The sequence below is a fragment of the Cebus imitator genome, unplaced genomic scaffold (genome assembly GCF_001604975.1).
Source record: "Cebus imitator isolate Cc_AM_T3 unplaced genomic scaffold, Cebus_imitator-1.0 Scaffold340, whole genome shotgun sequence".
NCBI lineage: Eukaryota > Metazoa > Chordata > Mammalia > Primates > Cebidae > Cebus > Cebus imitator.
This window is the reverse complement of record NW_016107655.1, coordinates 1,273,650-1,298,237: the sequence shown is the minus strand read 5'-3', so window position 1 is coordinate 1,298,237 and position 24,588 is coordinate 1,273,650. Positions and strand designations below refer to the sequence as shown.

Here is a 24,588-nt window from a genome sequence, read left to right as displayed (position 1 = left end):
ACACACACACACACACACACACACACACACACACACACATATCTGGACCACTAAAACTTTCTATCAGCAGTGAGGCTGTTTGCTTTCTTATCATTCATGTGTTAACTGGAGTAGGACTTTTAATTTCCTTCAATAACTTTTGCTTTGCATTTCTAACTTGTCTAGCTGAGGCAAGAGGCCTAGCTTTTGTTTTGGCCTCTAAGCTTTCAACAAGCTTTCCAACACCTAGAAGCCATTTTAGGGTTATTAACTGGTCCAATTTAATATTATTGTGTCTCAGAAAATAGGGAGGCCCAATGAGAAGGATAGAAGTAGAACAGATGGTTGGTGGAGTAGTCAGAAAACATGTAACATTTATCTATTAAATTTGCTGTCTTATATGGGCATGGTTCATGGCACCCCAAAACAATTACAATAGTAACATCAAAGATCACTGATCACCATACTAGATATAATAAAAAGTTTGAAATATTGGATTACCAACATGTGACACAGAGACATGAATTAAACGCATGCTGTAGGAAATATGGTGTTGACAGACTCGCTCAATGCAGGGTTGCCACAAACCTTCAATTTATAAAAAATGTAATATATGCAAAACACAATAAAGTGAAGCACAATAAAATAAGGTGTGCCTGTACTAATTTTGTAAATTTTGAGAAATGTGTCTTGAATAATAATTTCATCTCCAAAAGAGGAGGCGCAGCTGCTGTAAAATGCTGAAAGAACCCCTTCAGGAAACAGTCAATCTTAAGTGCAATTGCCTTCCCTTATCAGTTTTAAATGAAAAAGTTTCTACACAAAGCTGTTTACATAAATATTCAGTTGTTTACCTTTGCACACAAGGTAGAAAAGCAGAAATCTAATGACAATTCAGGAACACTAAACAGACACCAGCTCAAAAATGATGAAAAATTTAGGGAAAGACTCAACTATGTATCTTATTGGCCTAAACCACTGGTGTTTCATAAGTAATCTGTTTCTAACAGTAAAGTGTCACAAATTCTCAAATGATTTTCTTGAAAAGTACTAATTATGTTGGTTAAATTATAATGAATAGATTATATTCCATTTGCATGCCAATATACTCCCTTGGGTTAACCTTGAACCAACTATAAATATCCAGAGGGATACCTAATTCTCTGTCAGAGAGAAAGGCCCAGAGATGCATCTGGTTTGGGCACTAGCACATTACCTGCAACCTCCTACATCTGTGTAGCAGTCTGGCCACTGCAAGGCTCTTCCAGAAACTTTTCACTTCCCTATCAATAGATGGAATCTATTTCTACTCCCATGGAATCTAAGTGGCCTTAGTAACTGCCCCAATTTAATAGAACATTGTAGAGTGATGCTGTCTGATTTTCTAAGGTAGATCACGAAATGTTCCTGTCTTTCTTTCTAGAGTCATATGCTGAGCAGTGAACTGGTACAGAATTCTGTATACCCTGAAGCTATCATGCTGGAGAGACCACAGAGATGCCTGAGGAGCCCAGCTGTTCTAGTCTTCCCAGCTAGGCACCAGACATTAAGTGGGCTAGCTTCAGATGATTCCAACCTCCAGTCTCTAGGCCAACCCAGATGAAGCTGAATGGAGCACAGATGAGTTGTCCCTGCTGAGCCCTGGCGAGATTGCAGATTCATGAGTCAAATACACATGGTTGTGGCTGACATTAAGTTTTGGATTGGTTTGTCATGCAGCACCAATTAACTGGAACAGTTGCCATGTCTGTAGGAGGGACACTGATTACAAATATCATCCCCTCATCGACCCAAAGGATAAAAGAGCCACAAGCCCAAACAGCAAGATTACTTAAAAACCAAAATGATAGCACTGTATTTTACCCCAAAAGCAGCAAGCACCACCTCTGAAAGTTAAATTTGACCTAGGATTCACACACCTTTTGTTACTCACCAACAATGCTGATTAGTGGATATGTATGTAAATGTGTCAATTGCAAAAAAACCCTTTAATATTTTTGCTTTTAAGGTCTTCAAAGGGTCTATGATGCAGGTTAATAATTCCTGCTTCTTAACAAAATTTACTCAATTACTGTATCCACCTCTAATTTTAGGCTGTAATTTATGTTGGTGCCTACACATTGATATCAGGTGTCTTCAAATTCAGTGGAACTGAAATGAAATCACTGGGGTCTACATATTATTATCTGCTACTGGCTATTAGTGGAAAACAATCAGATTTTAGAGCTAAATAGAATCCCTGATCACTTACTGTGTAACCCTAGACAAGCTACATAACTTTTATTGATCTGTAAAACGGAAATAATGCCCATCTATTTACAGGGTAGTTACAGAATTAAATGAGCCATTATATTTAAAATACTTAGAAGGCCTTGTATATAATAGACAATCAACAAGTTTCTTTTCCTTGGCACTCTTGGCCTTTTTCATTGAATGACAGGCTAAAGAAGAATGAAAGTCCCTGGGTTTGCCCCAGCTAAAAGCAGCCTTCCCAAGAAAGTCAGGTTCTGCTTCCTGTCCATGAGTGATACTCCAACACTTGGAAGTGGGCCTCTAACCTACACTGGAAACTTCAACGAGAGCAGCTACTGGGGCCCTCTCTGGTTTTCACTGTTTATTGTAGTTACCGTTTTAATGGAAAATATTTGAGCAAATTTAACTCTGCATCCCAGCTACTGCTTTTTCTTTTGTTATCATGCATCTTCACCAGCAAAGAACTAATGTAGTGTTTCATTTTGTTTTATTTCTGGAGAGAAGCAGGGTGGAGTCTTGCTATGTCACCCAGGCTGGAGTGCAGCTGTGCAATCGCAGCTCACTGTAGCCCCGGTCTCCCAGGTTCAAGAGATTCTAGTGCCTCCGCCTCCTGAATAGCTGGGATTACAGGTACACACCACCACACCTGGCTAATTTTTGTAGTTTTGGTAGAGACAGGGTTTAACCATGTTGACCAGGCTGTTCTCAAACTCTTGACCTCAAATGATCCACTCACCTCAGCCTCCGAAAGTGCTGGAATTACAGGCATGAGCCACTGCGTCCAGCCTGTTTTATTTGAAATAGGAGGTCATTGGAAACTTTATCCCAGAGAAGTATCTGACCTGAATTACTGGCCAGCTATATTAAGGAAGCAAAAAATTAACAGGTAACCTATGGATTTTAGATGTTTGGCCAACAACCTCAATATGAGCAGACAAAGTGACATTATGGGAAGAACAGAGAATCAGCTATCCCTCTGGATATTTTTATTTGGTTCAAGCCTAACCTCTAAGTGAACAATGAAGCTTCCTGAAGTAGACAAAGCATGTGACTAAGAACCTAAGACCTGCCTCACATTTGCTATGGGATCTTAGAAAGCAATTTTGCAGGCCTTTGTTTTTTCACCCAAGAAACTATGAGATTAGAGTAGATGATCAAACCATGTGATGACCAAAAGGCCTTAAGATCATCTACAGATATTGATCGACTTATGACCTATGCAACTTACGAGCATTCAACTTTACGATCACAATCGCTAGCCACGACTGCTCCGCGTCTGGCAGCACAAACGTTGCCCAGCTGGGCGTACGACAGTGCAGACCAGCTTCCGGCAGCACTACCATCTCTGCGTGCACCATTTCAACTGTTATCCCAGACTCGGTACAGCAATTTGTGTTTTGTGTCTTGGATATTTTTCATCAAACCCCTCCCAAGATGTCTACCAAGAGGAAATTGTCTTTGTCTACACCTCAGCCTGCTAAGAAGGAAAGAAAGGCCATTGATCTCGACACGAAAATGAAGGTAATTAAGCAGTACGAAGGAGGAAAGAAAGTGAATGTGATCGCACGTGATACAAAGTTATCACACTCGACTGTGTCGACGATTTTGAAAGATAAAGAATTCGTGAAGCTGTGAAAGGTTCTGCACCCATGCGATCAACAGTTAAAGCAACGAAGCAGGCCCATCCACGAAATGGAGAAATTGCTATATATTTGGATGGAAGATCAAATTCAAAAACGGACACCATTAAGTCTTTCTACTGTGCAGATGAAGGCGAGAAGTCTATTTCAGACTCTGAAGGAGCATGCTGGAGAAGATTACAGTCAAGAATTTGTAGCAAGCACTGGCTGGTTCCAGAGATTCAAGAAAAGATTCCAAATGCATAGTGTTCCAGTGACTGGAGAAGCAGCGAGTGCAGATGAGGAAGGAGCACATAAGTTTGTTGATAGTCTGGATGAATTAATTACAGATGAGGAACATAGCAGAACAGATTTTCAATGTTGATGAAACTGGGTTATTTTGGAAGCGGATGCCAGCACGCACTTATATTCACAAAGAGGCCAAAAGCATAGTAAAACTTGCTAAAGACCTTTCTTTGGAGTGTGAAATGGAAGATGTCGAAGAGTTGCTAGACAAAGAATCCGGAGAACTTATAAATGAAGAGCTAATTGAACTGGAAGAAGAAAGAGTGGCAGAAGAAGAAAGAAGAGAAGCAGAGAAAGAAGAGGAGGAGCCAGAAAGAAAGTTCACCACTAAGGAATTATCAGACGGTTTATCTTTACTGAATAAACTTCTTATACATTTCGAAGCAATGGACCCAAACATCGAACAATTTGCAAGGATTGAATGGATGGCACACAATGTGTTTCGTCCCTATCGTGAAATTTATGAAGAAAAAAAGCAGCATACAATTCAAACAAAGCTCACCATGTTTATGAAAAAACCAACTCCGGTAACCCCAACTGCTGCCTCAGATGATGACATCAACAATCCGCAGCCAAGCACCAGCGGCCAATAAAATGTTTCGTACATGTTTATATATTTTGATATGTTTTGCAATTGGGAAAATGTTTCCTATGGTATTTTTTACACCTGTATTTTGTATTTTTGTATGCACCTGTATTTTGTAATTTTGTATGTTTTGCAAATATTAAACCAGTTGTACTGGTAATGCAGTGTTTTACTTAAACCTGATGAATGTAAAAATAAGAAACAAAATGGTGTAGAGATGATACAAATGGCATAAAATGAACAAAGAAAATTATGATATATAACAATAATGAAAGAAAATTATGATAAAATATGACTTAAAGATTTTTATAACATCATTTCACAGTACTGTACATATAGCCTACTCAACTTACGACCAAATCGTGTTACAACCGGTCTGTCGGAACCAATCGTGGTCGTAAGTCGAGCACTAGCTGTAGTCCAGTGCTCTCACTTGACAGGTGAGAAGTGACGCCAAGAACAACTTAATGGCTTTCTTCGTGTCACAGCCCTCGCAGCCAACAGACTTGGGACTGGCATCCAAGGTTTACAGGCAGTATAGATCCTCTTTCTACAAAGCCTTACCTGTCTCTAAAATAATTTGATTCGGATGGTAATAAGGAAGGAGCACAATATGTATTTCTATTCAGGTTAATTTAAATTGATTCAACGGGTCAAATATTTATTTCCTAATTTCCAAGCTAAGTTTCCTATGAAGGGGGAACTTGTAACTGTCTTGGACAAGGGCCCATCCTTAGGTCATCATTCTCCAGACCTGAAAAAGCAATGTAAGTGCTTTTCACTTGATATATTCAAAACAGAGTGGATGAATTTTATCATCAGTGATGTCGTTTGCAAATGCCAGGTACCCAACAGAAAATGACAGGCTTCTGGGCTCTTTAACCTATGGGTGACAAAGTTACTGTTATACTATGTGCCAACCAAGTTTCAGACCCAAGCAAAGGTGTGGGGCAAAACTTCTGGCAGGGCTAAGTCTTTATCCATCCACCTGATATTAGTATTGCTTAATTCTTCCTCTCCAGGGAACAGATAAGTTCTTTAAGGTTCACAGGTCTGACTGATTCACCACAGAGAGATTATATTCAAGAATCCCGATATGCCCAAAGCAAGATACCTACCTAGGTGAACAGGAAGTAAAGTTTCTCAGCCCAGCCACTCTAGAAATCTGGAGCAAGGGACAAAGGAAATGTCTGTTATCCAAATTAACATAACATTGACTTTGATATACATGACCTTAATTAAGAACTAAATTGGAATTTAAACATTTGAATGCTTCACTGAGGTATCATAGAAATTAAGGCCAAATGTGGAAACTGAAACAATGAGAAAGGAGGCCTATAACCAGGAAATACACTGATGTAATGGAAATGAGCCAGCCTGCAGTGGAGGACAAGGGGATGAGGGAGGCAACCTTGACACAAGGTTGGCATATTTTTATCTGTTGGGGAGACAATGAGGGGTGTATTTAGGAACAAGGGTGGAGATAATGTGGTATATTAGACAGATAACTCCTTGCCAGGCAGGTTCTAATATAGCCTGAATGGAAACTTCTTTTTAAGAAAGTCAACTCTTTGTCTGTGGTTCCACACTTTCAAAATGAGATTCTCTTCCCATCAGAGGTCTCACACAAGTCTTCCCATCTGAGACATGCAGGAGTGAAGGAAAAGGCTAGAGAAAGCAGTCCTTTCTGTGCTGTCCAACACAACATGGCAGCCACTCCACAGGTGGTTACTGAGTGCTTAAAATATTGCTAGTGTCAATCAGGAATTGAATTTTACTTTAAATTTTATTTAATTTTAATTAAAGTTAAATTTAAATTTAGAAATGGACACCGATTCAGTTACTGGACAACTGATTTGCATGTTTGGAATGACTTGGGTATGTGAATCTATTTTTTCTACTGTAAGTTTTAATTTAAGTACAGATCAAGTACTGTCCATGAAACCTCAGTGTCCCAGTTGAGATGTGCTATAAGTGTAAAATATGCTTACAGCACATCTCAATTGGACTTTCAAGACTTTGTATTTTAAAAATACAAAATATCTCATTAATAATTCATTATATTAGTTACAGTCAACCCTCCATATCCATGGGTTCTGCATATGCAACCAACTGCCAAGTAAAAATATTTTTAAAAAATTAATAAAAAACAAAAAACAATATAGATAATACAGTACAACAATTATTTACATAGCATTCACATTGTATTAGGTATTTTAAGTTATCTAAAGATGATTTAAAATATATGGGAGGATATGCACATGTTATATGCAAATACCTCATCATTTTATACAAGGGACTTGGGCATCCACAGATTTCGGTATCTGTGGGCAGTCCTGGAACCAATTCTCCATGGATACCAAGGGTCAACTGTACATGTTGAAATAATATGCTGCATATATTAAGCAACATAAAATGTAGAGCTAAAATTAATTTCACATTTCATTTTTAAAGTGGCTATTAGAACATTTAAAATTACATATAAAGCTCATACTTGAGGTTTATATTACATTTTTATTGGACGATGCTACTCTAGATTCTGGAGGGTCTAGATAAGAACACCACTTTTTTTTAAGAAAAGATTATAGTTAGTATATACTTGGGCTTCTTTATCAAAACCACACTAGGGTTCACCATGTGAAGAGCCCAAGGGTAGTCTTTCTTATTAGATTATATTCTCTCAGTAAATTAAAATTTGGCATTTCGTTTAAAAATTTGCCTCAGATTAGTTAATTGATGTCAGTGAGCCAGCATGTGATCAATTGCAAAGTAAAAATGACATTGGAGTTCCATATCAAAGGAATTGATAGAGGGAAACAGCCCTGAAACAGAACAGTGACTATATTTCAAATATTTAAGACTAAATATCACATCCCTTTAGTCTTCTTTTACCTGACCACAAAAAGAAACTACATAAAAAGGAAAGAAACAGTAATATATAATCCCAACATATACATTCTGAAGAAGATACTATTTTAAATACCCTCTGAACGTGAATCAAATATATAGGAAATGATAAATTTATATATATACTTCATATGTACAAGTAAAACTATCTGTTAAAGAAAGGTTTCTTAATATTGTGATCAAAAGAAAACCTTTGTCCTAAACCATACTGAATGATAATTAAGCCTGTCATTATCATAGCATGTACCCTGGGATCTGATATCACCCCCACCCACCCCAAAAACTGTATTCAAATGAGAAGAGCATCCATGCTCAAATCATTTAAGTGAGATAAGGGATAGCTATACACCTCTCATATTCAGAGCTGAGTAATCAATTAATCAGAGGTTAAATAGCACATTCAAAGTTCAACACTTGCTAAAAGCCATTTATTTCGACTCAGACCCTCAGCTATCATTTTGGAAGCTACCACCAGATGCACAGGGTGTTAATGCAGCAGTAAGCCCATGTCAGAGGGTCTGAGGTTCAAGGTTTCACACAATTTGGTCAACTGTGCTTTTACCCTGTAAATCAGAACTTGATAAATACAGCACTATAATTCATTAACAAATATTTAATTAGTACCTTTAACAGCTAAAATAAAGACAATCTGACATAATATTTGCATAAACACAAAATACCTACCTTCAAATTAAGTATCTTTTCCTACTAAATTGCCCTATTTTAAATCTCCATCTAATTCATTTCAGAGTCTAGTTGGAATTTTCCCTGAGTTAATTCGGGATTGTAAATTCTCCAAGTCTCAGATCTTCAGAGTAGCATAAGAGCTCCCCATATAATTTTCCTGAGTTGATCTACTCTTTCTGTTCCCCACGTTTTTAGCTTCACATGGCATCTAGGGTCTCATCTGCTCCTGCCTCTGCATGGCTTGCCTCCGCTCCACTGCCCACTCTGGGTTCCCATTCCCAAGCAGAAATCACCGTAGATGTTGCCGTCTTGCTCTCCTCACTCTGTGGTCTTGTTCCAATCAGGGAAACATTCCTATGGCAACCAACACACACCACCATCTCACTCTCCTTCCCTGAAAGTTCCCTATTTGCATGGCAGACGTTTGGCAAGGACACTGAATTACTTTAACTTGCCTAGCAACTACTAGCCTGTTCCAGCCTCTCTAAAAGTGTTGGCTTTTTGTTGCTTATCTTTTAAAACACACTTGGGACTGGCTGGCTGGCTGTGGGAAGGGCAGCTGCCAAGTCAGCCTCATTGGTCACTCGCCTGGAACACACACAGCAATTGTGCAAACTGGAGCTGCTTCTTACCCCAAGGTGAAAAAATGTCCACAGGCTTGAGGCAATGGCACGAGAGTAGACAGCTCTGAGGGTCCCACCTTGGGCTAACTCCAGGGGAACTGTAATTCTCAGAGAGCCTCAAATCTCCTTCACCTTCAGCTATAAGAAAGTAAAATTATCAATAGCTGCCTCCACTCAGAAAACCAAGCTTATCCCATTTTGCAATGTACTTCAGATCCTCCTGTTTTTATTTAACAGGCTGGAAACCAGATATTTCAATTTACAGAATGTAGTTTATTCATATAGATTATTTTAGCATCAGGAACCAACATGGTCGCAAACGACTGATGCTGTTTTCCCTATTTTTTTCCCCCTCGGTGAATTCTAAAGAAATACTTGAAGTGTCTATAATCTAACCTGGGTACTCTAAGATGACATACTTCTAATAATCCACACAGGTGAAGAATCTTGAACAATGAATAAACAGTTTATTGCGCTTTTGGCTTGCTCTGCTGATAGGTTTCCATGCTTGCCTGGTGCCCTTTCAGAACAGAAGCCAACAGTGGGTGCTTTCTCTTAAAAGCAACCAGTGAGATAATCAAGTCAGGTCCTGGAGAAAAACAAAAGCTACTAGATAGGCATTTCTACTCCTACCTGCAGCCAACTATCTTCCAAAATGAAAGCAAGGTCACTGTTGCAGAAGCAGAGAGTTGCCAATTTAGGCCAGCAATAGAACTGAAAGTTGACATGGGTGGACACTATCTTTATTAGACAACTATTTCCTGTTCGTAGGGTGCAAAAGACCCACTTTTCTATCTTTGCAATGTTTAAATTTCTTCTAAAAAGAGGCTTCTTATTCACTTCCATGGCTCCTTAAGGACAAGTACAATTTTTGATTGCCATTTGCCATTTCAATGACACAGAGTAAGTGCTCGGTAGGCATTTGCTCAAGTGAACCTTAAATATAGCAGCAATAGACAATTAAAATGAGATACTATTTTTACTGATTATATTTATAAACTAAAATTTTTGTCACATTCAGTGTTGACAAGGGTGTGGAGAAACACGACATTCTTATACACTGTTGATGAAAGTATAAATTAGGGCAGTCATTTTGGAGGACAATTGGCAATATTTAGTGATGCTAAAAATGGACACACTTTTTTTTTTAACCAATCATTCCCTTGCTTTGACTGTATCCTACAAATATATTTATAAAAATGCAAAAAGATATATTCAAGAATATTTATTGCAGCATTGTCTGCAATAAGATAAAACTGGAAAAACCTAAATGTCAAAAAACAGAAGGTAAGCTAAATTAACCATTGCAATGGAATACAATATAGTCATTAAAAATGAGATGGATATATATGTACTGATGTGAACAGATGTCCAAGCTATATTGCTAATATATGGCATGACATATATGTATTCATATATACACATATAATCATAGATGTGTGTTATATGTGTATAGGTATTACGTATATGTGTATGTATGCTTGTATACAAATAGAACATTAGGTCATTTCTGGTAGAATTTGCAGAGACTTAACAGTGGTTACCTTTAAGGAATGATATTTAGGATTGAGACAAAAGGAAGGAAGACTTTTCTTTCTACCTTATAGCATCTTAAAATGTTTACTAATTTTTAAAACAAGGAATGTTCTACTCATATATTTAAAACATGTTAATAATTGATAATTGCCTTTGTATTACTAGATATTCCAAAAAAAAAAAATAAATAAAGATAGCAGGTTATTTTTACCATTCAGGGATCCATGTGTAACTAATACAGGGATCTTTAAAATCATCCACAGCTCTAGCAGCAAGCAAGAAACTTCAGAAATGAAAACAGCAGGTCACATAAATTGTTTATGAAGTTTGTACTTTTAGTGCGTTAGACATTAGTACCTCAAAAACTTTATTAGAAATTAGAAATCATATTAGGGCTATGTAAATTAAGATTAAAAATAGAATAACTACAAATACACATTTGAATTATACAATAAGCCAAAAAACATATTCCTAATGCTTGAGTCATCTTTTTTTGGAGGTAGAGGGAAAAGAGAAGTAACTCCTGCTGCTAAATTAGAAATCATAAGCCCTAGAAGCAGTGTACATATGTAAGAAGAAGAAGAAAACTGAATGAAGAACTCTAAATGATGTTTAATCAAAGAAAAATACAGAAAGCTGCAAATGTGTCTTTTCAGGGGATGATTTAACCTACAGAGAGGGACAACCGAAGAGAAACTTCTCTTTTTCACTAGCAACTCAGTGACATATAAAATATATATTTTTTCAGCTTCCAAAGGTCAGGAAGAACACTCTATTAAAAAAAATAGAGCATTCACCTTCATTTCCACATATCCTCAGGTTTCCAAATATTCCTCCTACTTTTTTCTTACAAACTCAAGAGAAAAAAATTTCCCTTGGTACTCATTATAAAACCCCAGAATGCTCTTGACATTGCCATTTTAACTGTCTATTGTTCTCCTAACTCCAGGAAATCTCTGAAAGCCAGACATAATGACTGTTGTGATGGTTTTCAGTAACAAGAAGTGAAGTTTCCTGTCAAAAGAAGTGCTCTCTCCATTTTCATCATATGTAAAACAAGATGCTTCCATGAGCACCTGCATAGACAGATGACTTTCTTTGAGACCCTGAAAATGTACTACAAACGATGAAAGAACAAATAAAAATGACAGATGAATTTGTGGGAGTTTTTTCCTTTTAGCTATAGCAAGCTGATTTATTTCCCAATTAGTACTCATTCTTTTGTTGGAGACCTGGCTTTTTGCTCTAGAGCTGTCAAGAGTATATTCTAGATATTAACTCAACACAGGAGTAAAAAATTAATTAGGAGTTGCTATTTGGAATACTCCAGCTCCTAGACTAAATAGACTATGAAACATGTTTTACTACAACACTCCTCCATTAACTGCTTCAGGTCCCTATAATTCCAAATCTCCCATTCAGTTTGAGAGGCCTGTATCTTTAGTATAGATCTACTGGCCAGACCAGCAAAAGGAAGGCAGTATGTTTCTGAGGGAAGAGTCCAAGACCAGGATTCAGATGCCCTGGGTTCAAGCGCTGTACAGTCCTTAACCTGCAGAGCTGCTGAAAGCAAACTCACCTTCATCTGTCTCACTTCTTTGATGTGAACAAATGGGGAGGGACGTATCAGATCAAGTGAGATAACATATCGATACAGTTCACAAATATGGGATGCCAAAAAGGCCTTACCATTAACAAGAACTGTAGTTTGCCTTTTTGAAATTGTGTTACACAAATATATCCTTGTGTGACTCAGTTTTCTTACCTGTAAAATGGGAATAAATAGACTCATTTCATGGATGCTCTTAGATGCATGCACCCATGCTTTTCATTGTTTGCTTTATCTATGCTAGGCACTCTTCTAAGAGCTAACACATACTCTTAGAAGAGTGCCTAGCATAGATAAACAATAAAAATATTAGGTGTTACCTTTAGTACAAAGCTACTTTATGTAGAAGTGCAGATCCCTAGTATTGCAGATGTTCAAAATGTGACAGCAGTATAACAAAGTGAAAAATTAAACACAAACATAAAGAGGGATGAGCTATGCCCAGACGATCTGCTTTGTTTTAACTGGTGGTCTAGCTAGGCATAAGGCAATAACCATAGGAGATGGCTAGAACAGGATTTGAACCAGGCACACAGCAACTCAAAGTACAGTAAGAGACAAAGACTGTACAATGTATCAATGTCACTTTCAAAGGTTAAGTGGCTTGAACGCTAAATGTGAGATGTGCAGAGGCACGGACTTCCTCTGCCCTCTAGGTCAGGCTGATCCATAGTAGGTATACCTCAAAAATGTTTGAAAAATGAGTGGATGAATGGGTTGAACACACTGCTTTCAATACAACCTTCTTGCAGAATTCCTATTATAATACAGACTTCTTGATATTAAAAGGGTCTTCACGAAAGACAAAGGAAAACCCAAAAGATACATGTGCGCTCATGCCTTAATTCATGAAGTACTTAGTATTCACTATAACTCAAGCATGGTACAGAAGTTGTTTTATGAATAAAGTCTATTTATGCAATTACAGGAATCTAAAGTTTTTAGAAGAAGCAGTTGCCCTCTATCTCGGGCTGGAATCTAGTCAGAGTAGAAATAACTAATTACATTCCTCCCTAGTTGGTTTCTTACAGGTAGCTCCTCTCTACGTCTAAGCCTTAGAGATTCTATTTATGTTTTAGGACACTTTAATCTTAAGAAACTAAAGGAAAATGGAAAATCTTTTTCAGAAAGATGTAATTGTACCAGATGATATGCAAGCGATTTGGGGACACGTAATTACAATAAAGCTTTACAACAAATTTATATGAAGGAAGATGTGTGACAATATTGAATTATGGGCAAGTTTCTAAAAATGGAGTTTTATTAGAGTTGTTCAAATTAAATGCTAATAAAATATCACCAAGAAGAATTCTCCTAGGACTACTTTAATGACTAGAATCACTCATAATCAGTAGATAGTTAGGATGCAAATAGATGCAAGTAAGGCATTTGAAAATGGCCTTTCCTCTCAAGCAGGCTAAATGTTCCCTAGCAAACTTATTTACAATATTCTTTTGCTCTGTAGGTCCTTTCTTCACAGATAAAATGAAGTAAACTTCAGACTTACCCTGGAGAAATTATTAAGAACCCTGAATTAATGGGGTACAAATGAATGACACTATTGAAGAGAGAATCAGGGTCCTGTCAGATTGCTGCAGCCAACTACATCTGGATTTATTTTTAAATGAGTGTTTATACTCCACTGTTCATCCAAGTTCTCATGAGAGGCTCTGTCTTTGCATACAAAGCAGGAAAAAACTGCTGAATGAAGTCAGTGTGCTGAATGGAACTGGAGAGTGGGTGGAGAGAGTGCCTAGTCTTTTTCCCCCTCTTTTTAAAATTTGTTTTATTTTTGCTGTTATTTTTCTTTCTTCTCCTATCTGGTATTCTTTGATACATTATGACAGCTTGTTCAAACTGAGGAGCCTAAGAAAGATCCACCTGACAACTTAGACTCAAGAAAAGCGCATGTGAAAATGCTATTTCCAGTCAGTGTATGATCATCAGACCTTCGTGAACAGAGCTAGTACATTTCCAAAGTACTTTAGAGGCTGCAGAAAATGCTAACAAACATTACCTCATTTGATACAACCACCTGTGGCATAGGAAAGGCACGTGTCTTCATTTTACAGGCAAAAGGTTAATGATGTGATCAAGTCCACACTATTAGAAAAAGAACCCAGCATCAAGTCCAAACTTCTTGATAAGACTGATAAATCTGATAAGACTACTAATATCTTACTATTGGTTTGTGGTGATGTCCCCACACTACAATTCCTAAGTAAATGATCTTAGGTCTTTTTCCACATCCCCTACAGTAAACTGAAACTCCCTGGCATCTGATTCACTTATGCCTGTGGGAAGCAGAACCCCGGGTAGAAGAACCACAGGGGTTCAGCCCTCAGCCTCACTGTGATTTCACAAAGGACTTAGTAGCTTCTAGGACAGTGATTTTTCAGTTGTCAAGTCCAGTTTTAAACGCATATGCTTCTCCACTGGGGAAACACAGAGTCTGGTAGCAACAGCCAAGGCAAATCACCTGTACTGAGTTTTTATTTCTTAGTAAATTTGAGATGTTCACTGGGACAGGTATGGCTAGGCTTGTAACATAAATGAGAGGCAACTGAAGAGTATTTTGCAAACACAAACTTAAGACAAATGCTTAAACTACCTCCAAAACTTTGGATGTTATCATTCCTTTCTTCTTGGAAACAGTAATTCCATAAGTAATGCAATAACAAGAAGGAGATTATTTTTTCAATGAACCCATGGTAAAAAATCTGGTAAGACTACTAACATCAGTGTAGGTTTGGAAAAATCTCAGAATTAGAAAATCTTAAGATGACTTTAAGACTATTACCATTGAGTACTTTCCACACCTGGATTGGCAGAAAAATCCCAAAGGAGGGCCCCAGAAATCAGACAACATAGGGTAAATACTCTGCCAATCCCCAGAAATCAGAGAACCTGGAGTTAGTACTCTACCAGTCCCTAATAGAATGAGTACAAGAATTCTATTCTAGACAACCTAATAGAATGAGTACTCAGAAGCCTATTAAGTTCATGCTGTTCCTCCCCCAAAAAGGCCTCGTAATAGATTCTAAAGAAGGATAGTTTTAAAACAGCTTCCTCCATCTCTGGCTACCTAAAGGACTTAGTGGATTGGAGAGCTGCAAACCATACCCATGTGCTGATTACGCCAAAAAGCAACTGGAACTGTTCAAGAGAAACAGCAGTCAGCAACTCGGGATTCATGGACATTCTGAAAATAGTGACTGACACCTCTGATTTTTTTCCAAACCTGGTGCACCCAATCCAACCTCAAAAATCTTCATTTAACATTTATTAAGTGCAAGACATTGGTGGCTCCTGTCTTCTGACTTTGGATTTAAAGTAAAACATAACTTTGCCACAAGCAAATAGATACAGACACAACTCACACCTTACCAAATGCAGAAGGAGTGAACTTGTTGAGGAGGCTATCATGAGGAAGAACCTGCCAGGTTAGCAGTGATTACCACAGCAACAACGGCCAGTGGCACTCTAATTTTCAGCTCCTAGTGCAATGATCTGAGGTCTGAGTCTCCCTTAGGAGGTTTCTGTTGGCTTTTGTAAGAAGTAGATAGACTTGCTGTCTTCCATTGGGCAATTCTGGTAGAAAGGAATGCACTCTTTATTAAGGGCTGCTCACAGTTCAGATACAAAACAGAGAATAAAGACTCTGAACTCTACTACTCACTGATTGACTTGCTTTTGAGCAAACAGTCATCAGAAATTGTTTGGCTCTAGCCTATTAAAGGCCACTAGATCACTCACATGGGATGGCTTCCTGGTACATTAGATCGAGTTTCAACCTCACTTGTTCCATTGAGGACTAATATTTGTTTAATGCTGTACTCTATTTTTAGAGTAAACTATCAGCCTGTGAAAGGTCTGAATACACTCAAACATTCAGCATACCAAGTCAAAATGTGTACTATTTGAATTAAATGCAGATAAATCAGGCTGGGCGCAGCAGCTCACACCTGAAATCCCAGGACTTTGGAAGGCTGAGGTGGGCAGATCACCTGAAGTCAGGAGTTCAAGACAAGCCTGGCCAACATGGTGAAACCTTGTCTCCACAAAAATACAAAAATTAGATGGGCATGGTGATGTGTTCCTGTAGTCCCAGCTACTCGGGAGGCTGAGGCAGGAGAATCACTTGAACCTGAAACGTGGAGGTTGCAGTGGGCAGAGATTGCTCCATTGCGCTCTTGGGTGACAAGAGTGAGACTGTGCCTCAAAAGATAGGTAAAATAAATTCAGATAAATTAAAATACAGATATATTTTCCTTTGAATGCATTAGTATACCAGTGTCTCATATAGTTGACAACAGGAGCAGTTAGCAAAATATGTTTTGAATTATGCTGAACCCAAGTCAGTTTATAACTTGACTGGGATGATAATCTGATATTTGCCTTGAGGGGAGATTGTCTTTGAATTGGACGGCATCTTATAGATAATTTAGTCCATCTTCATAGCCACGGTACAGAAAAAGCATACGTAATATGCCTCCCTCATAGTATTCATTTATTTATGTAAATAAATACAAGTCTTCAAAAAGTTCATGGAAAATGCATATTAAGAAAAAACTATACATGGATTGCAAAATGTTTTTGCACCAAAATACTCATACTAAGTTGTTATATGTAAACAGTATCTAGTTAAAGGCACTAATAAGTATAAGACATCAGTTTGCAAAGAGCCCCTATCCAAGCAACAAGAATTCTGCTAAAATTGAAGAGCAAACATCAAATTTACTGTGATTCTTGGATGGAAGAATGCTGGAATTATTGATGCTTCACAAATTGTTTACGAAGACAATGCCCCAAAGAATTCAGCAGTTTACAAATGGATAACTCGTTTTAAGGAGAGATGAGATGAGGTTGAAGATGAAGCCCACAGAGGCAGACCATCCATTTACATTTCTCTCATTGCTAATGACCTGGAATATCTTTTCCAATGCTTGATGGCCTGTGAAGTTTCTTCCTATGTAAACTGCCTGTTCAAATCCTTTGCTTAAATTTTTTACTAATACAGTGACATGTACTGCTTTAAAAATAACCCCCCACTGGAATCAGTTGAATAAGGCAACAGGAAAAACTCACACATGAGAACAGATGGCAATGAATCCATCCTTTGAAAATGGCAGTGACTCTACAGTCAACAGTGAATTTGAGACCTGCACAATAAATAATAACAGGGACAGCAACAGCTAATGATGTTTTATGAAATACCTGATATAGTGCCTGCATATAGCAGATATTCATTAAACACCACTTCCTCCCACCATCTTCTAAGATTATCACAACAAATCTGTGAGACAGAAAAAACATGTATTATTTTTCTCTTTAATGGATAACAAAACTGCCTGGAGGCATGCCCTTTATTGCCCGGTGACAGAGGCATGGCTAACTCAAGTGCTGCTGGTTCCTCCCTTTATTTCTACTAGGAGTGTAAGCTTGGAAACAGACAGCCTGGCTTTGCAACCCAGCTCCTCAACTTATTAGCTGAGTGGCTTTATGAAAGTAGTCACCTCTTTGAATGTCAGTTTCCTCCCATAAAATGGGGTAAATAATGATGGCATTTTCCTCTTGGGGTTAAGGATTAAGTAATTCCATGTAATCCATGAAGAATGATGCCAGGTATCTAGTAAGTGCTCAGTGAATTTTAGCTGCTGCTGTCAATATTATTATTAGCTTATCCTTGGTGTGTGGGAATTGTGCTAAATGACACTGTAAACAGCCTTTTTTGAATATTCTCTAATTTCATGGTTTTTAAAATTCATTTTGAAAGGTTAAAAACTATATAACAGTATATGAACACTGAATATATCTTAAATATTGCATTTAATTCTAAAGATGTTTCATAATCCATTTTTTTCCCAATTTGGCTTAGGAAAAATCTTGAAAGATAAGCATTTTTTCCCCTAACATTTTCTGGGGTGTTTTCCCCAATGTATTTCTTGCATCTCAAGTAACACATCTGAGGACTTCACTGACCAGATAAAACAAACCTGTTAGAAAATCGGTCTCCATACAAAGTAGGCTAGCACTTTTGTTTCCTTTGTATAAGGATTATTCTTTTTCATATTTCTACCCACAGAAGAGAGGATATCAACCAAAGAAATACAGCCAACTGGTGGTAACCATGGCCTGAATACAAGCAACCCTCGTTCTTCTCAGCTTTAAAAAAATAAAATGAAGGCACAGTCAGGGAATCAAATCAAAGTATGACAAATGCTGGCATAAAGGAGAGCAGCAGCAACAACATGAGGGCTGTCTGGAATCTTAAATAAGTGGTCAAAACTCACCGAATTACAAAAATCAATACTATGGTACGAGGAGAACAGTTGGGAATTCTAGCGTTTATGTCACTGTTCAGGCACATTATGACTCAAAAGCATCTTCTGGCTAGTTGTAACTGCTTCTGCAGGCCTTACCTCATTGTAAGATGAGGTGCGGGACAAAACATCCTCTTCTCATTTCCTACTTGTCATAGTTCTAGAGTTTTATGGTTGATACCTAAACCTAGATTTAAAACAAAATTTCCTACATGCTTACATTGATGCTGTCATTCTTACATTAGTGGTATAATTTATTACATCATCCTAGCAGTTCTGTAAGTAGTGGCTCATCTAGTAGAGGCTCATCTCTTTGCAACCTGAATGTACACATGATTATCCAGCTGCCCATCTAATTGGAAGACAAGGATTTCGCTTGCTGAAAATAGCCAGGTGCCCTCTCCAAGGACAACATTTTGATTATGCTTCTTCTAGACATGGCTTTCCTGCAAATGTAGGCTCAATGACATAGAGCTACTTCTTTCTTCATGTGCAAGCAGGAGCTTCCCTTTTTTCTCCCCCCAAAGTGGATCTAAAAAGAGTAGAACATCCAGAAATTCCCAGAATCAATCATGCTGTATGCAGGATCTGCTGAGAAATGGCCAGTACATGCAGCCACATCATGAAATCAACAAACAAGACCCTGGGAACTGCCTTGGGACCCAGAACAAATGATTATATATATACACTTCATCAAACAATACAGAGCCAACTGTTGCCGCCTCAGTCAAGGAAAATAATCAGTGAGAAAATCAATAATATCCAGTCATTGGTGACTCAGCCTCCATCTGACTCAACTCAAGGGCAGGGGTGCGGTGGTGTGAGGACATGTGATCTTGACAAGGCCATTTTGATACATGGGATATTTTTGATTTGGCCTAAAATTATTATTTGTCTTGTGGGGCTGGAAGGAGAACTTTACATGTTACTTTATGTTTCTTAATATTATTTAACGTTTTGTAAGAGAAATGATATAAACATGCATAAAAGACTCATCCTCATATGGCTCATCACTCACAGACAACCATCAGTATTTAAAAAATGAGAAGGTGGGAGTAGGGTTTTGCTCATCCTCTGAGGATTGACTTATAAAGCCAATTCTTCTATCATGCTTATTTTGAAAACATGAATTTGTTTCAACATTATTGCTATATTAAGGAACACTTTAAGTATAATGCAAATGTTGGGTTTATGCATGATTTCATCCATGAGAAACACCAGGTGACTGCAGAAAACTACACCCAGCTGAACCAAAGCAGGTGCACATGCCTCTAACACCTATCGGCTACCTAAGTCACTGAGTGTTATGAGCCACCCATCCATCCACATTGCTATTACAACTTTCCTTCCAATTTCAGGAAAACCTTCCTTCCACCACTTCACAATAACCCATAAGCAGCAACCTTTCCAATGTCTGCTTCCACAAGCAAACTTAGGATTTTTTTCAAGGAAAAGTGCCATACTTCTTGTAGTGTGTTTAATTATATTAACAGTATTACCATTTTTATTAGGTTTCTATCTTTTTAATGTTTTACTGACAAAGTTTTTAAATATTGTGCCACTAAGCCCATTTTCCTCATAAATCCTGTAGGTTTTGTTGCACAATTTTGCATAGTATGGTGATTCTCCCAAACACCATGTCACTTTATAGCAGAACTGACTGTGCCTTTCTCAACTTAAATTCTCTGACTTCTGTCTTAAAGCAACACTAGCCAAATTAATTTACTCTCTTGAGAAACACATTTGACTAGGAGTGTAAGCTTGGAAATAGCCTGGCTTTGCATCCCAGCTCCTCAACTTACTAGCTGACTGGCTTTATGAAAGTAGTCCCCTCTTTGAACCTCAGTTTCCTTCCATAAAATGGGACAAATAATGATGGCATTTTCCTCATGGGAAATGCCATCATTAGGTGCTGGACAGCTCTGCTTTTTGTAGGCCCCTAAGTATATTAATATTGTCTGATTAATAACTGTGTGTGAATGGGGTTGAGGGGAGATAAAAGAATGCTTCATTCATGTGATGGTTCCTATCCTCAGCTGTAGATGACACAGAATTTCTTTTAGTATTCTTTATACATGTTATTAAATATCAGAAGATTTCTTCATAATAATAGAAGTTGGCATAACTGAGACCCCCCTGGAAGCTAACCAGTTGTCACAGGTTTTTAACAAACATCTTTATTATGTTTTGCTCATAGTAAAGATTGTACTCATAAAACATGAGTGAAGGGAAAAGTAAAAAAAGCCATCTAACTTGGAAGAAGACTGGGGAATGTGGTAAGGTTCACAGATACATTTTGTCATATTATTTGATAATTTAAAAACAAAACCAAGCAATTTTATATCTTCCCAGGGTCATTTTGTTCCTGGAGGGGTATCTATGACCACCATTTTTTCCTTCTTATTACCATTCCTCCCGCAATATTACCATTCCTCCTGCAATCCAGCTCCTTGCCTCATTACAGCCTTCAGTAAGAGATGCCAGAATTTCTTTGTTTTTTGTTTCCTCCCAATGGAAAAAGAACTGTTTTCTTTGAAAGAAAAAAAAAAACTGTATTGCTCTTAAGGTGGATAAAGCATATAAACTCTCACTTCAGAACATACTTTAAAAGCCCTCAGGGCTTGTCCTTGTTTTCCAACAGATGAATGTTTCAATACAGACCTGCCACCTCTCTCCCCACAGAACTAAATGATGCCCTGATCTCCTTTATAGAGAATTACTGGGTGGAAGCAGGGTAAGCAAAGTCAGTTTCAACCCCATTTACTGATGACAGTCAAGGGCATAGCTGGAACCTAGAATACGACCTTAGCTACAAAAAAGACATTTTCTTAGACTGTAAGGTATGAAGAACAACCCAGCTTATGGGTGGGTAAAAAATGTGTGTGCACACATCTGTTGACTACACTTGGGGGTCTGCATGTATTCTTCACCCTGTTTCTAACTGCTTCAGGGCAGCTCACAAAAATGCATATTATATAGTATGATAAATTGCATGCAAAATGTTAAAAATGAAGCAATGTATGGGTGCATATATATTAATATATATGAATACACACACATCTTAGGACTTCACTGACTAAATAAAACTGCTGGAAAAAGGGCCTCCATATAGACATATATACACACATATATCTATATGGAAGTCATAATTCACTCTCTAATTAAAGAGACTCATGATGAGAAGAAAGGGTGAAGAAAATCTTCAGTTCAAAAGGAGCTCAAGAGAAAGAGAAGCTTAGGTGAAGGAAAATCATCACTGAAGCCAGAGCTCTGGGTTCAAATATCAACTCTGCTATTTACTTCCTGAGCAAGTAATTTAAACTCCGAGTTTCAATTCCTCACAGATAAAAGTGAGAATCCTCCCCAACTAAGACTGTTTTTTTCAAGATTAAATAATGTTTCTAAGGCAATAGGAGACATAAATTCTGCCCTAAATCTCTGGCTTTTACACTACATTCAAAAATTGAGACTAGATGGCTACCACAGTCCAGAAACAATCTTGGTTGTCTGAGGCACTATAGATCTGAAAGACAGGATATGACCACATATTTATGACCCCCAAACTCAACAGGCAGTAGGTCAGAGACAAGCTGGGTCAAAAGAGTGAAGACACTGAGAAATCTCAGAAGGACCATGGCCTGATTTCACATCTTTCCATGTTGAGAAGCCCCTGAGGACAATGGCTCTCAAAAGTGGTCCCTGGACCAGCAGCATTAGCATCGCCTGGGAATTTGGTAGAATGTAAAATATTTGCCCCACCTGCTCATTTACTGAATCAAAAATTCTGCTAGTAAGGACACAACAAACGGACTTTAACAAACTCTCCAAGAGATTCTGATGCTCATATAATTTTGAGAACCAAAGCCTTAGGAGACAGTCTCGCTTCAGTGAGTTTAGGAGTTTGTATTTGTTTCAAGTCAGAGTTTAGAAAATATCTGAGTTAGTCCAAGAAATCTCAGTATCCCTCTTGTCCTGTGATATAACACAGATTAGCAATGGATTCACAATACTCCAGCTATGTGACAACAAGATACAAGTCACCAAGCAAGTCAATACTTCCTCAGACCAGTACAGGTCAAGATCAATTCCTGATCCAACTAGAAATCTCACAAACATGCCATTCAGTGGGAATTGGAGGATTCCTGGACAGAAAGCAATGGAGGATACAATCCTCTTAGAATGAAAGAAGTGTAGAAAATAACCTATTGGTGTAAACATGGGCTACTGTAGGAGGACTGATGTAGAACTACCTGCAGCACATAGCCAGCACCAACTTTTTATTTCTCTCTTTAGTGTTGGAAGCTGTGGTTGCATGCTCACACAAGACAAGCTACTGTACTTGGTGACCTTCTATACCTCTACCTCCCTCAAACTCAAATAAACTCCAGAAGCACCAGAGTTTAAGTTTATGTAGCTTTCTCAAAGAACACCTAAACTCCTTGATTTTCTTCCTTTTTACTTCCCTGCTTGCTCATCTGATTGCATTATCACTGGCCCTCTGAGGGAAGAGAAAAAAACTGGCAAAATAGGCTTGGTGAAGAAGAGATACAATTACAGTGGAAGCTAAAACAGAGGATTTGTGATTAATTGGTGGATTTCAGTTATCCTATAAGGGTTCCATAAGAGGCCCTGTCTGTACTTATTAGTCCTAAAAGGAAAACCTGTCATAGCTACAAATCACAATTCCCAAGTACCCTACTATATACTAATGTTGCACCAAAACTAAGGTCACAATGATTATTAGGCAGGAGTCTGCACCCGTGTGACATTTAGAATACGTTACAAATCATAATTGATTAAAATTGCAGTTATTAGACAATATAAAACACACTGAACAATATCTACGGCAGATTTGCTCACTTATGCATAAAGAATAAAAAATGTTGGCCAGGCAGGTCTTGAATTCCTGACCTCAGGTGATCCACCCATCTTGGCCTCCCAAAGTGCTGAGATTACAGGAGTAAGCCACCACATCCAGCTGTAAACAACATTTTTGTAGGAGATGTGTCAGTCCTTACAAGGTTCAAGCTAAGTCCAAAGATGTGGAGCCATTTTAGACCACCTCCTCTAAACTTGGATTTGGGAAATCTACTTAAAAGGAAAGGATTCATTACACTGAGATCACTCTTCTGAAAAGGTTGTGGCTTAGAGGCCACAGCACCAGAATCAGGTAGAGAGGCCTTTTAAGCCCTAAAGGTCTCAGAGACTCAGGATGTATCACCCAATTTCTCCTGGGAAGCCTGGTGAATCATAAGCAATCCCTTTTGAGGCAGCTGAATTAACATCAAGGTCTTGCTGGCAATTAAATTCCCCCTTGTAATTTGACTCCACTAGAAGGCTAGAGAACAGAGGCTTAAGATCACAATTTTACCACTACATGCTTTTCCCTGCTATATCTGTGCTTGGCTGAAATGCAATCATCATATATACACAAGCCATATACACTTCATCCTGGTGGTAACCCACAGATTGGCCCCTGGCATACTCTTGGAACTAGCTGTTTTATCTTTCATGGGCTCTAATCTTGTATGAATGCTAGAAGTAGGAAAATCTAACTAATTAGAAAGAGATTAAAAATGAAACATGATTCCTAGGATTGCAAAAGAAGGCAAATACATATTTCAAGATTATTAGACCAAAAAAGATGAAGCAGAAGTATTTGAGAGTTTTTAATTTATTAGTGACTTCTCTCTAGGCCTAAATGAAATAGAATTCAGTTAATTTGAAAATACTCTACATGCAAGAGACTCTCGAATAGTCTATTTTTCTAAGAACTCTACTGTTCAAAACCCTTCAGAGGCTCCCTCATGCCATAAGAATAAAAAATGTGGTTTTTAATCTGTCAGGCAAGTTTTTTACAATCTGTTCAACATTATTTAAATAATATTACTTTTTTAAACCCCATGCTGTATTAGCTATCTATTACTATGACACTAATTAGTCCAGAACACAGTGGCTTAAAAGAACTTTGGGAGGCCAAAGCAGGCAGATCACGAGATGAGGGGTTCGAGACCAGCTTGACCAACATGGTGACTACCCGACTCCACTAAAAATAACAAAAATTATCCAGGTGTGGTGCCATGTGCCTGCAATCTCAGCTACTTGGGAGGCTGAGGCAGGAGAATCGCTTGAACCCAGGAGGTACAGGTTGCGGTGAGCC

At 38.0% G+C, this 24,588-nt stretch overlaps 1 protein-coding gene across 6 annotated transcripts in view; it reads right to left on the bottom strand.

Moving 5' to 3' along the window:
* The window catches only part of TMEM108 (transmembrane protein 108), a 367,717-nt gene that overhangs the window by 265,244 nt on the left and 77,885 nt on the right, over positions 1 to 24,588 (bottom strand). For 2 of the 6 annotated variants that reach the window (XM_017505707.2, XM_037730359.1), the window contains exon 1: positions 8,335 to 8,745. The exons of 2 other annotated variants lie outside the window; for them this stretch is intronic. The gene's annotated coding sequence lies outside the window, so the exon portion shown is untranslated. Of the gene's footprint in view, positions 1 to 5,861; positions 5,909 to 8,334; positions 8,746 to 12,185; positions 12,262 to 24,588 lie in introns of those variants that run through there. 2 more of the 6 variants (XM_037730358.1, XM_037730361.1) reach the window with 2 other exon arrangements.